At 36.8% G+C, this 12,458-nt stretch overlaps 1 long non-coding RNA gene across 1 annotated transcript; it reads right to left on the reverse strand.

The window, feature by feature from the left end:
• Positions 1–8,467: 8,467 nt before the first annotated feature.
• Positions 8,468–10,814, reverse strand: LOC122595046. The gene is made up of 3 exons (XR_006323185.1): positions 10,736–10,814; positions 9,813–9,888; positions 8,468–8,706 (listed from the first exon to the last, which is right to left on the reverse strand). It is a non-coding gene; the product is annotated as an uncharacterized LOC122595046 (long non-coding RNA).
• Between the last annotated feature and the right edge of the window lie 1,644 nt (positions 10,815–12,458).

The following is a 12,458-nucleotide window of genomic DNA, read 5'->3' on the forward strand; positions in this document are numbered from 1 at the left end:
CGTTTACCATATAATGATGAAAACGTAGATGCTAATATATGTGAACCAGGTATTACTGATAATGGAATAGTACAGAATTCTATCATATTGCGTTTTTTTAAAATTATTATCATTTTTTATTCTTAAAATTATTACATTATATTTTGACAGCTCCACTTAATAATTCAGTTCAAATCGGTTCTCATGTGGTTTTTCACCTTCCGTCAGAACATACTTAATCATCGACACAAGCAACTGAGCTATCTAAAATTAAAACGAACACGATTCAGCGTCGACGTGGTCGTCCTCTTGGATCTAAGAATAAGCCAAAGGTTACGAGTTCTGCATCAGTTCGTTTACCATATAATGATGAAAATGTAGATCCTAACATATGTGAATCAGGTATTACTGATAATGGAATGGTACAAAGTTATATAATATTCCCTTATTTTATTATTATTATCACTTTGTATTCTTAAAATTATTACATTATATTGACAGGTCCAGTTAATAACTCAGGTCAAATCGGTTCTCCTGTGGTTGTTCACCTTTCGTCAGAACATACTAAATCATCTGGTATTGCAGTTGTGTAACAGTTTGATATAAGCTTGCCATCTTCAGCTTGAACATACTCAATCCAACTGAGAGTCGACGTGGTCGTCCACCTGAATCTAAGAACAAGGCAAAACCTAAGATTTCTCAATCTGTTTGTTTACAAGATGAATATGATAACGTAAATCCTAATGTAACAATCTCAAGTAAGCAACGTATAACTTCAAGGACAATTGTAGATGCTAATGGGGATGTGTTTCATTATACTTCTTCTGCTCCGGTTACTAATTCGGGTGAGAGCCTTTCATGTATTCGTGATCGCATTCCCTCGCAAAATACTGAGTGTGCTGATAATAAAGCTAATCATCACAATGAACATCGCATCAGTAAGATACCGCATTCGTTGTTTATTCATCGTTGTTAAAACAAAAGAATTTTATTTTTTTGGTAACATGCTGATAGTTAATGTGCAACTTTGCATCAGGTGATGTTGTCTACTGGGATGCAGGTGATGCACAATATACATGCCAGTGCTGCCAAGCGAGGGTTTGGTATAACGAGAGGACAAGAATGACTTGTAATCCAATAGTACATAAGTTCTCATTATGTTGTGGTGAAGGTAAAGTTCGGTTACCTATGCTTACCAGACCTCCGCCATTATTGGATGAACTTATGGATTACAATGGAGGTCGAAGTTCCAAACTTTTTAGAAAGCATATGAAGCTTGTGCCGACACATCAGGATGGCATGCCTAGGTTTGCGCAATTATATATAAATGACACCGAAAACGAGGTTGAGAATCATTTTTTTGCGCTTAATTGTTGGCTGCCCAATTCGTCTGATGATACACTTCTACGTCAAATTGTTCGACAATTGATTGAAATGTTAAACCGTCATAATCGGTTGGTTCAGGTGTTTCTCATGGCTAAGGATAGGTTGTCCCATGGGTCAACGCATCCTGTTAGGCTTCGCCTATTGGCTACCCATAACCGTGACGGTAGGCAATACAATCTGCCAACAGCTTCAGAAATTGCGGCTTTGATTCCTGGAGATGGCAATCCGACCGATAACCGCAATGTTATTGTTGAGGAGATAGGTTCTGGAAATGTTAGGCGTATATCAGAGTTGCATCCAAGTTTTATGGCACTTCAGTATCCGCTTCTTTTCCCTTATGGTGAAGATGGTTATCATTTAAAGATTCCCTTGAGTCGGGAAGATTCGCGGCGTCGGTTTGTCTCGCTTCGTGAATATTATGCTTTTCGCTTGCACACGCGGTTGGATGATGGAGGTGTTCTTCAGAAAGCTGGCAAGTTGTATCATACATTCATTGTCGATGCGTATGCAGCTGTTCTAGAAAACAGTCTTGAATGGTATAGACGTAATCAAAATACCATTCGTGCGGAGTTGTATAACGGTTTGCAAGACCGGATTACAAGTAGAGAGACGGACATGAATGGAGTTGGAAGACGAATAATTTTGCCGTCGTCTTTCACAGGTGGTCCTCGGCATATGGTTCAGCAATACTAAGATGCAATAGCGATATGTCATTGGGCGGGTACTCCTGACCTTTTCCTTATAATGACTTGTAATCCCTGGTGGTCTGAGATAGAGCGTTTTGTACAGCAACAGTATCCGGGACAACTGTCAGTTGATCGTACAGAATTAATAACACGTATGTTTAAGATAAAACTTGATGAATTGCTGAATGACATAAGTAAGAAAGACTATTTTGGAAAGATTAAAGCAGGTAGTGATACAATTACGTTTTTCTAACGTGTTTATGTGTAGAATTTTATGTTGAATACGTTGATTAGTTTCCTGTTTTAATTAAATGATTTAATTTTGCAGTTATCTACACAATCGAGTTTCAGAAACGTGGATTACCTCATTGCCATACGCTCATCTTCCTAGAAAGTAATGTGAAGCTACGGACAGTTGATGATATTGATCGTTTTGTAAAAGCTGAACTGCCGTCACCGGTTGACGACCCTATTGAATTTGAAGTTGTTCGTCGACATATGATGCATGGCCCATGTGGTGAGAAAAACCCTCGTAAGTCGTGTATGTCAAGATATGGATATACCAAGGGGTTTCCAAAAGATTATTGCAATGAAATTGTTATTATGGGAGATGGGTGGCCGAGATACAAGAGGTCCAACAATGGCCGCAAAGCGAAGGTTGGGCATAAAGAAGAGGATCTTGATAACAAATTTGTGGTTCCGTACAACAGAAACTTACTGGTGAAATTTGATTGTCATATGAATTTGGAATGGTGCAGTCAAGGTTCATTGATTAAATATTTGTTTAGCTACTCGACCAAAGGTTCCGATCGAGCAACTGCTATAATACAATCTGATCGTCCCAACCAATCGCGTAGAAACCAAACTTCTTTTCTTTCTTTGATCAATACAGAAAATGAAATCGAGGCGTATATGAACTGCCGATATGTTTCGTCTTCTGAGGCTTGCTGGAGACTTTTAGGATTCAATATTCATTATCATTCAGTTGCTGTTGAAAGGCTGCCGTTTCATCTTGAAGGTAAGCATAGGGTTTATTTTAGGGGTTCTGATAATCCTAGAGCAGTTGTTGCTAGAAGAAGTTTAGCTGTTACTAAGTTTACAGGGTGGATGATTGCTAATGAGCGTTATCCAGATGCACGTAATTATACATATACTGAATTTCCCAAGCACTTTACATGGCATGATGATACAAAAGAATGGAATCCTCGTGGGAGTAAGGCCAACATTGGACGAATGAATTATGTATCTCCTGCTGCTGGTGATGAATATTATCTTCGGATGTTACTAAATGTAGTGAAAGGCGTTTCTTTAGAGGTTGTGTTGAGTATCTAGCCCCAAATGTAATTCACCAAAGAAGATGTCTGTTTCGTAATGCTGCTCTTGAATTTACTCGGGAAGAAATTCAGAATTACATTTTGGAGGACATCCAAAGAGTTCTAAATACCTATGGAAAGAACCTTTCAGATTTTCCTGGTTTACATGAAATTGACTACCGTTTGATTAACGTGACAGGAAACATGTTGATTGCAAATGAGCGTGCCTACAATGTTAACGAGGAAATCTCTCGGTTTCACACGTTACATAGTGGCCTTAACCCACAGCAACTTCAGGTTTTCGATACGATAATGCAGCACGTTGATGCACATAATGGCGGAGTGTTCTTTGTTTACGGCTGTGGAGGAATTGGAAAGACGTATTTTTGGAAAACAATCATTTCAAAAATACGTTCACGTGTCCAGATTGTTTTGTCTGTTGCTTCTTCTGGCATAGCTTCTTTGTTGTTGCCTGGTGGTAGAACTTCTCATTCTAGGTTCCGTATACCTATTGAAATAGATCATGATAGCTGATGTTCAGTCAGCGTTGACTCCGATCTAGGTGAGTTGATTAAAGTTGCTTCTCTTATTATATGGGATGAGGCTCCTTTGCAACATTGATTTGCTTTTGAAGCGGTCGATAGGACCTTTCGAGATGTTTGTAAGGTCAATCAAGTTTTCGGTGGTAAAGTAGTAGTGTTGGGTGGAGATTTTCGTCAGATTCTGCCGGTTGTGCCAAATTCACGTAGAAATGATGTTGTTGGTGCTGCAATTAACAGGTCGGCATCTATATGGAGGAACTGCCGCGTTTTCCACTTGACAATTAACATGAGACTTCGCGACCCGTCTGTCTCTGATGCAGACAGAGCTCATATGGCACAATTCAATAAATGGATATTGGATTTGGGGGATGGAAAACTTCCTGCTGTAGCACTTGACAATGAAGACGAACCTACTTGGATAACCATTCCTGATGATATGTTGATTCCTGTTTGTCGGGAACCTATTGCAGCCATTTTAGAACACACATATCCTGATTTGCAAAACGGAATGACTGACATATCATACTTGAAAGAGAGGTGTATTTTTTGTGCAACCAATGATGATGTTGACACAATTAATTCTTACATAGTGAATAAGATTCCTGGGAATCTTCATGAATTATATAGTGCTGATTCTATATGTGCATCTACTGACCACATTGAAGAGTTACAGCTGATGTACCCACAAGAATTTCTAAATTCTTTAAGTTTCTGGAGTTCCGAATCATAAACTTGAGCTAAAAGTTGGGGTTCCTGTTATTTTATTGCGGAATATCAATTTGTGAAGGGGTTTGTGTAACGGAAAACGGTTGTTTGTTACTCAAATATCTAGGTTGGTTTTGGAGGTGAAGATAATTAGTGGTAGTCATAAAGGTGAAAAAGCGTTCATTGGTCGTATTGATATGACACCGACTGATACATCGTGGCCTTTTTGATTAAGACGTAGGCGGTTTCCAGTTAAGGTTTGTTATGGGATGACTATAAACAAAAGCCAGGGTCAAACCTTTAAGTTCGTGTGTGCCTACTTGAAAAAACTAGTATTCACACATGGCCAACTTTATGTTGTGTATCTCGTGTTACTTCACGTTATGGTCTTCGTTTTTACATTGATAATAATGGTTTATGTGCGAATAATATGACCAAAAATGTCGTTTTCAAGGAAGTTTTTTATAATATTCCTGAAGGTATCAGTTTTGTTAATATTTTTACTTCATTGTAAAAAGTTTATGTTAGTATGGTGATTTCAACATAGTTACTTGCTTTCACTTTCTAACGTTTTCTGTTTTGCAGGGCCCAACGAGCCAAAATGAATGATGGTTTCCGATATATTGATCAATTGCACAAAACTTCTTTGGCCGAATTGAATCTAAATATAATGGTGTCTCGAAAATGGACAACGTTCAATCCAATGAATAACAACATATTATCTGATGACATGATATTGGTAGATGAAAAGGTAACCAACAAATCTTTTAATTTTTACAATTTGAAAATTTTTATTTTTTTTTTTGTTTTGCATGTACTATGTGTATGATGTCATTGAGAGTAACTTTATCTTCAGGGTTCTTTCATACATGCAAAAATCACTAGGCATCTACGTTCCAAGTTTAATTCGACTAAGGAAGGCCAAGTGTATAGGATTAATAAGTTTGCGGTATATCGCTATGACTGCAAGTATAGGCCCGTCAGACGTGAGATGCACATACAATTTATGTTTCAAACACGAGTTACGTCAACAGGGATTATGCCATTTAACTTCCGTTGGTATGTATTTGATTTTCTGCCATACCAGGATATTCCTAAGCAGCTCGATGATGATCTACATTTAACAGGTTAGTTAATTTTGACTTGATGTATGATATTAATGCTAACTTACATATTCATTGGCTTACGAGTTTGACGTATATTATTCTTTTAGAGGTGTATGGTTTGCTTAGACAATGGGGGCCCATCGAACAAATTAGTGGTAGAATCACTTCAGATGCCAGGAAGATTATTATTTCTGATTTACAGTATGTAAACGTCATCTATATATGTGTACTTATTATCTGAGTTGTTCAGTTCATTATGACATATACAATATTGTTAATATTGATTTGGAATTGTATAGGGATCAAATGTTGCATGTTACGTTGTGGGGTCAAACATCTAAATATCAAACTGATGATACAATTCTTCAGAAAGCTAACAGTAACATTGTCGTGACGCTGACAGGCTGCATGGTTCGAAGACATGATGGTTAGTTCCACTTAGTCATGATATGGATATATAATATATATATATATATATTTTTTTTCATGCTATTAATTTGATTTTTATCCATTTTATTTCTATATCTGTTGAAAGTCTCTTTGCCACCGGATCAAACGAGATTAAGTATTTAATGTATAAGTGCGAAAATTCTTATACACTAGCAATCAACAATAAGAACACGAATATGAATAAACTGGAACTGTATATTACTTCGGTAAATACAATTACAAGTAAATACCAAGTCCCTAAACATGAAAATACAATGACTAGAAGATTAACCTTAAACATAAGGTTTAATCTCTATTTATAATAAAACTAATGGACAAACGGACCTCGAATTTCATGGACCGTGCCCAACTCATATGCCCATTCGAGCTTGACCAGGTCGAGCTCGACCAAGTCAACTCGTTGACCAACTTGAGGTTGACTTTATTATATGAAAATCTGAACGTTTATTAAAAGTACATATTCAATAGACTCAAGACAAACTTCTATAATGATGTTGTCACCCGGAAATGCACCAACAGACTCCCCCTTGACATCAGCATTTAGAAGTTTTCATCGGTCTTCAAAGTCTTCACTTGTAATGAATATAAATAGTAACAAAAATGCTCTATCAAGCACTCATTGACTATTGTTATCAATTCTGACAATCATTATTTAAAAAATATGCAATCAACAAATTTTCGTTAACTAATAATATTATGTCTTCTTTCGGTAAGACTTGATCTTTATACGCTACACACTGATCTCCAAACTGCAAAATCTTTGTATCCTTATGACAATTAACAAATCCAATACTCAGATTGTAATTCTCCCCCTAAACAGTAACATCCAAATTAAGCTCCAAGCAATATTATCATGTCAAACATCATCACTTCAAAGTAATACACATCATTGCCTCCTCATGCAATTTGGATATCATCACTCCAGACATTATGCAAAATAACATCGCTCAATCTATTTTGATCTTCAAGCTTAACCGACATATGATAAAGAAGTTTAATCTCCAACAATCAACATCGAATTTAATCAGCTCTCACAGCGACAAGAAATTTTGTAACTTGAATTTCAGATATGCAGCACTCACAAGATCCATGTCTTCAACCAATAGTGTCTGACTTTGCCTTATATCTTCATGAATCCACCAATCACCTGAAGTATTTCATATCAAATCTCCCCCTCAAGGTAAGCATCTCCAAAATACATAGAGAACCACTTAATCTGCAACCTCTTCACTAGTCACCGGATTAATCATATCTACATCATTGGCATTAAATAAAGGTTTGATTTTAATTACTCGGCTACAAATGATTAACTTTATCAACAAAGCTTTTCGACAAAATCCCAAACACATGTTAAGCGAAGATCATGAACAGTTTACTCGGAGTTTCAATCCTGGTCTTCAATCTTCATTTGATTCATCTGAATCACCTAATCTTTAATCAGGCGTCTTTGATCCAAAACTAGGTCGGACACATGTCACACAGATTCAAAACCAAAATGATACCATGACTAAACCCCATCGAAACACCATGATCTTCATTGCTACGAACACCAAAGAATTTTGCATAGAAAACATGGAAGCTTTGAATTTTTATCCCCCCCTTTTCTTTACAAAATTCATAAAACAACCTATATGTTTGTTTTTGGTTATAATACATCTCCCATTCTCATCTTCATCCAACGGTTGTTCACATATGTAATCCAGAGATAACACAGTAGCTCATTACCATAACAACATCATGACACAATTGTTCACATATACAATCAAGAGATAACCCCGTAGCTCCTTGCCAAAACAACCTTTTTAATATAGTCTTGAATTCCCTCTAAGATTTCTCAGAATCTTCTATAAAGGATAGACCTTTAGTCGTCATTGATTCGAGTTGTCTAAATTTAGAACCTAAAGGTGATCAAGTTTTCAAATCTATTGCTTTATTACAGAAATCGAACCAAAACTCAAAGAGTTTACAAGTTCAATATTCCAACAAGCTTAGACCAAGATTAAATCAAAATCACAAGTTCTTGACAATTCGAAAAGTAATAAATTAGATCCAACGTTGATCAAGTTTACAAGTCGAAAACTATCGATTAACAAATATCGAACCTAAACTCAAAAGAGTTTACAAGTTCAATATTTAGACAAGTTCGGAACCTAAACATAATCAAAATTGCAAATTCTAAAAAACCAATCACTTGGAGCACAAAATTTGATTATATAGTCTAACAAGAAAAATCGGAACCTAGTCATTCGAGCCCGAATAGGTCGAGCTAGGATAGGTGTAACACCCCGAGCTAGGCTCGAAATATTACCGAAAAGATATAGCGTATGCATGAAATTATCGCAGAATAAGTCTAAATGAATAAAAGGGATCCGGTGAATCCAACCGCGATATAAAGTACAAAATGCACAATTAAAAGACGGCTATCGATCCTAAGCATAAAGTTAAGCAAGGGGCGAATGAATCATTGATCCACGAAAGTCTAAGCCCGAGTCCAACATAAGTATCAAACAAACTTCACATCCAAGAAATTCTTGATTTCCTGAAAAGTGTACAAAACAAAGTCAATACTAGGTTGGTGAGTTCGTAGTAATGGTTCACAAGGAACCATTGACAATAGTCACAATGTAAAATCACAACAAGGATACATGGTATAAAATAGTCACGTGTAAAAGATGAGCACAAGTGGTGAAAATATCCAAGTCATGTATTGTGTGTATGCATATGTCGGGACGGATATCCAATGTAGACTAACCATGTCACAATGTCATATCAGAATAAGATCATATATGTAGTTGCGTGTAAAGCGCGACAATATGTATAGTTGCGTGTAAAGCGCGACAATATGTATAAGTTGCGTGTAAAGCGTGAAAATATGTATAGTTGCGTGTAAAGTGCGACAATATGTATAAGTTGCGTGTAAAGCACGAAAATATGTATAGTTGCGTGTAAAGCGCGACAATATGTATAGTTGCGTGTAAAGCGCGACAATATGTATAAGTTGCGTGTAAAGCGCGTACATATGTATAGTTGCGTGTAAAGCGCGTAAAGTCTCTCATCCCACAAATCATTCAAACCACCATGAACATACATTTCATACGACTTTACATTTAAGGAATCATTGATGCTTATATATAGGGTCACCCGCAGCCTTCCCACCATATCTCAAATTCATTAAATGTATCATCGTCTTCCATATATGTACAACTATCCTAACCACATCTCATAATCATAAACGAATGTATAATCAACCAACTGACATATGAGTATATGATGCATAGTAAATACGTGTAATGAATGGCCACAAGTAGTGCCAATATCGAATCATGCATAGTATGTATGTCCATGTCATAATGCATATCAAACGTATGTCAACCATATCACTAAAGTACCAAATAAGGTGTGCTTGCGTGTAAACCGCTCCAATCGTGTATAACAATGCGTATATGTTCATAACATTACAATTAAGCCAAACCAATCCAAACAATCAACAAATCCATCAAACCGACAAACCGACAATTCAAGCAATCAAAGAAGTAGTAAGACAATCGTAACTCAAGCCAATCAAGCAATCAATCAAACAATCAAGCATGTATGTATACACTTTTCAGCCCGAATCTCAATTGAGTAGGAAGCTACGGAACTCACCTTGATCGGCAATGAGAAGTTAAGATCGAGTTAAGCTGGGTTTATAAACGTTCAACGATCGCCACGAGTCCACAACCTATCAATGTACATCACATTACAATCAATCCCAACTCTAATAACCTTAACAAGTTGGTCTAGCAAGTTTAAGTCGAGTCACAAACCCACTAACGCTTAAACAACCTTCCCGAGTATAAATAAGACACTTAGACTCTACATATTTAGAAAGATGTAGGAAGATTCATCCCACATAAATGTTATCAAAAGAAACTAGACTCTCTTACGATTCCAACGATAGGTCATATGACTCGATTGGACTTACGGAACAAAAGTTATAAGTATATACATATATAGTTTGAGTTAAATTCTCAAGTTTGATTCCAAAAGTGACTCTCGACTTTGAACGGATGGTTTATCTTGTGTAGGGCACCAATAAGGTCATAAGAGTACATTCCAGAAAGGTCGGGACGATCCTAGGATTCTAGAACCGAAGCTAGGAAAAAGTTAAGTGACTAAGACCCCCTATTGCACCGCAACTTAAGACTGCGCCGCAACAGAAAAACAGACAAGTCTAGCTGCGCCGCAACTAGTATAGTTGCGCCGCAACCCACCCAGTTCTGAACCATGACGAGCCAAACACCTTCCAAACACCATTTTTGACTTCCAAAATGATTTGTGATGATCCAAGACTCGAATTTTGGCATTGTTAGTCATAATTAAACATAAACAAACATAACCCATCTCATAATCTTCTCCCAAAACATCAAATTCATCATCAAATCCTTACAAATCAACCCAAAACCCTAATGAGTCCTAATTCACTCCAAATCCATTTTTGACTCAATTTGTGAACTGTAAACACTTGAATACAACTAGAAACATGTTCATAAGTATAAAATGATGATTAAATGATGAGTTTCACTTACCATATCTTTCACCAAAAGCTTGAACCCGAAATTGACTCGAAAGAGGGGTGCTTTCTTACACTTTGAAACCCAAATTTTTTTATATGATGATAAGGAAATGATGATGATTATTATTCTAGTTTTTTTTTTTTTTATCTTGCTTAAGCTTCATTAAAAGGGATGGAAATCTAGTGAGAGAGTGAGAGTGTGTATGTGTTCTTGCAAGAGAAAAAAGAGAGAGAGAAAGAAGATGGAGAATGAATGGATAGGAGGGGGATAAGGTGGGTAAGGAGGATGGGTGTAAGGGTTGGGGTCATGGGTTATGGTTAGACTCATGGGTTGACCCGTCAACATTTCTAGTTTATTAATCAACGTTAGTTATCGTGTCATGTAATAAGTCGATAGTTTGACCCGTTAAGCATATCACTAGTCATAATGTCTCGAGACAAGACATTTTTATTAATAAATTAAGTTAATAGTCAAATTACGTGAAAAGTCAAACGGTCAAAATTCACGGATGTTACAATAGGTCGAACTAGGATAGGTCGAGCTTGACTAAGTTGAGTTTGACTAGGTCGAGCTCCAGACTAAATCGAGCTCCAGACTAGGTCGAGTTTGACTAGGTCGAGCTCCAGACTAGGTCGAGCTCTAGACTAGGTCGAGCTCGAAAGGTCGAGGTCGAGCTTGATAGGTCGAGGTCGAGCTTGAAAGGTAGAGGTCGATCTTGATAGGTCGAGCTCGAGTGGAGCGGCTGAAGCTTGTCTGAACCGAAAAACCGAAAGAAAACACCTTAATCGTTGCTGAAACCTTAATCCCGAACCAATAGAATACCTCCGTTGGCTCTGATACCAATTGAAAGTCCCTTTGCCACCGGATCAAACGAGCTTAAGTATCTAATGTATAAGTGCGGAAATTCTTATACACTAGCAATCAACAATAAGAACACGAATATGAATAAACTGGAACTGTATATTACTTCGGTAAATGCAATTACAAGTAAATACCAAGTCCCTAAACATGAAAATACAATGACTAGAAGATTAACCTTAAACATAAGGTTTAATCTCTATTTATAATAAAACTAATGGACAAACGGACCTCAAATTTCATGGACCGTGCCCAACTCGTATGCCCATTCGAGCTTGACCAGGTCGAGCTCGACCAAGTCAACTCGTTGACCAACTTGAGGTTGACTTTATTATATGAAAATCTAAACGTTTATTAAAAGTACATATTCAATAGACTCAAGACAAACTTCTATAATGATGTTGTCACCCGGAAATGTACCAACATCTGTATACGGGTTACATATTTGAAAACAACATGCGCAATAAGCTTCTCCATTGATCTTCCGATTCCAGAAGTTGCTTAGTTAAAGAAAAGGTTTTTCTTATCAACTTAATGAAATTATTTACATGAACTATACGTTGAATATGATATGTCTTCACAGACCACATCAACATGTTTTATTTACGGATTCTGCCCCGGTTGTTGATTTTAAAGCAACCAAAGTAAGATCAATTTTCAAGCTTCTTCCGGACAATGTTACAGTGGTATGTAGAAACGCGTCCAAATTTTACACTAATTTAATTAAAACTTAAAATAACGATGTTTTTTGTTTGTAATAAAAACAAAATTTAACGTAATTAGATGTTGTATTGCAGAGAACGGTGTTTGTTGTTCAAGGACATGTTGTTAGTGTTGATCTGTCAAATGACTGGAAATATGTTAAGTGCTCACGTTG

This window comes from Erigeron canadensis, chromosome 4 (genome assembly GCF_010389155.1).
Source record: "Erigeron canadensis isolate Cc75 chromosome 4, C_canadensis_v1, whole genome shotgun sequence".
NCBI lineage: Eukaryota > Viridiplantae > Streptophyta > Magnoliopsida > Asterales > Asteraceae > Erigeron > Erigeron canadensis.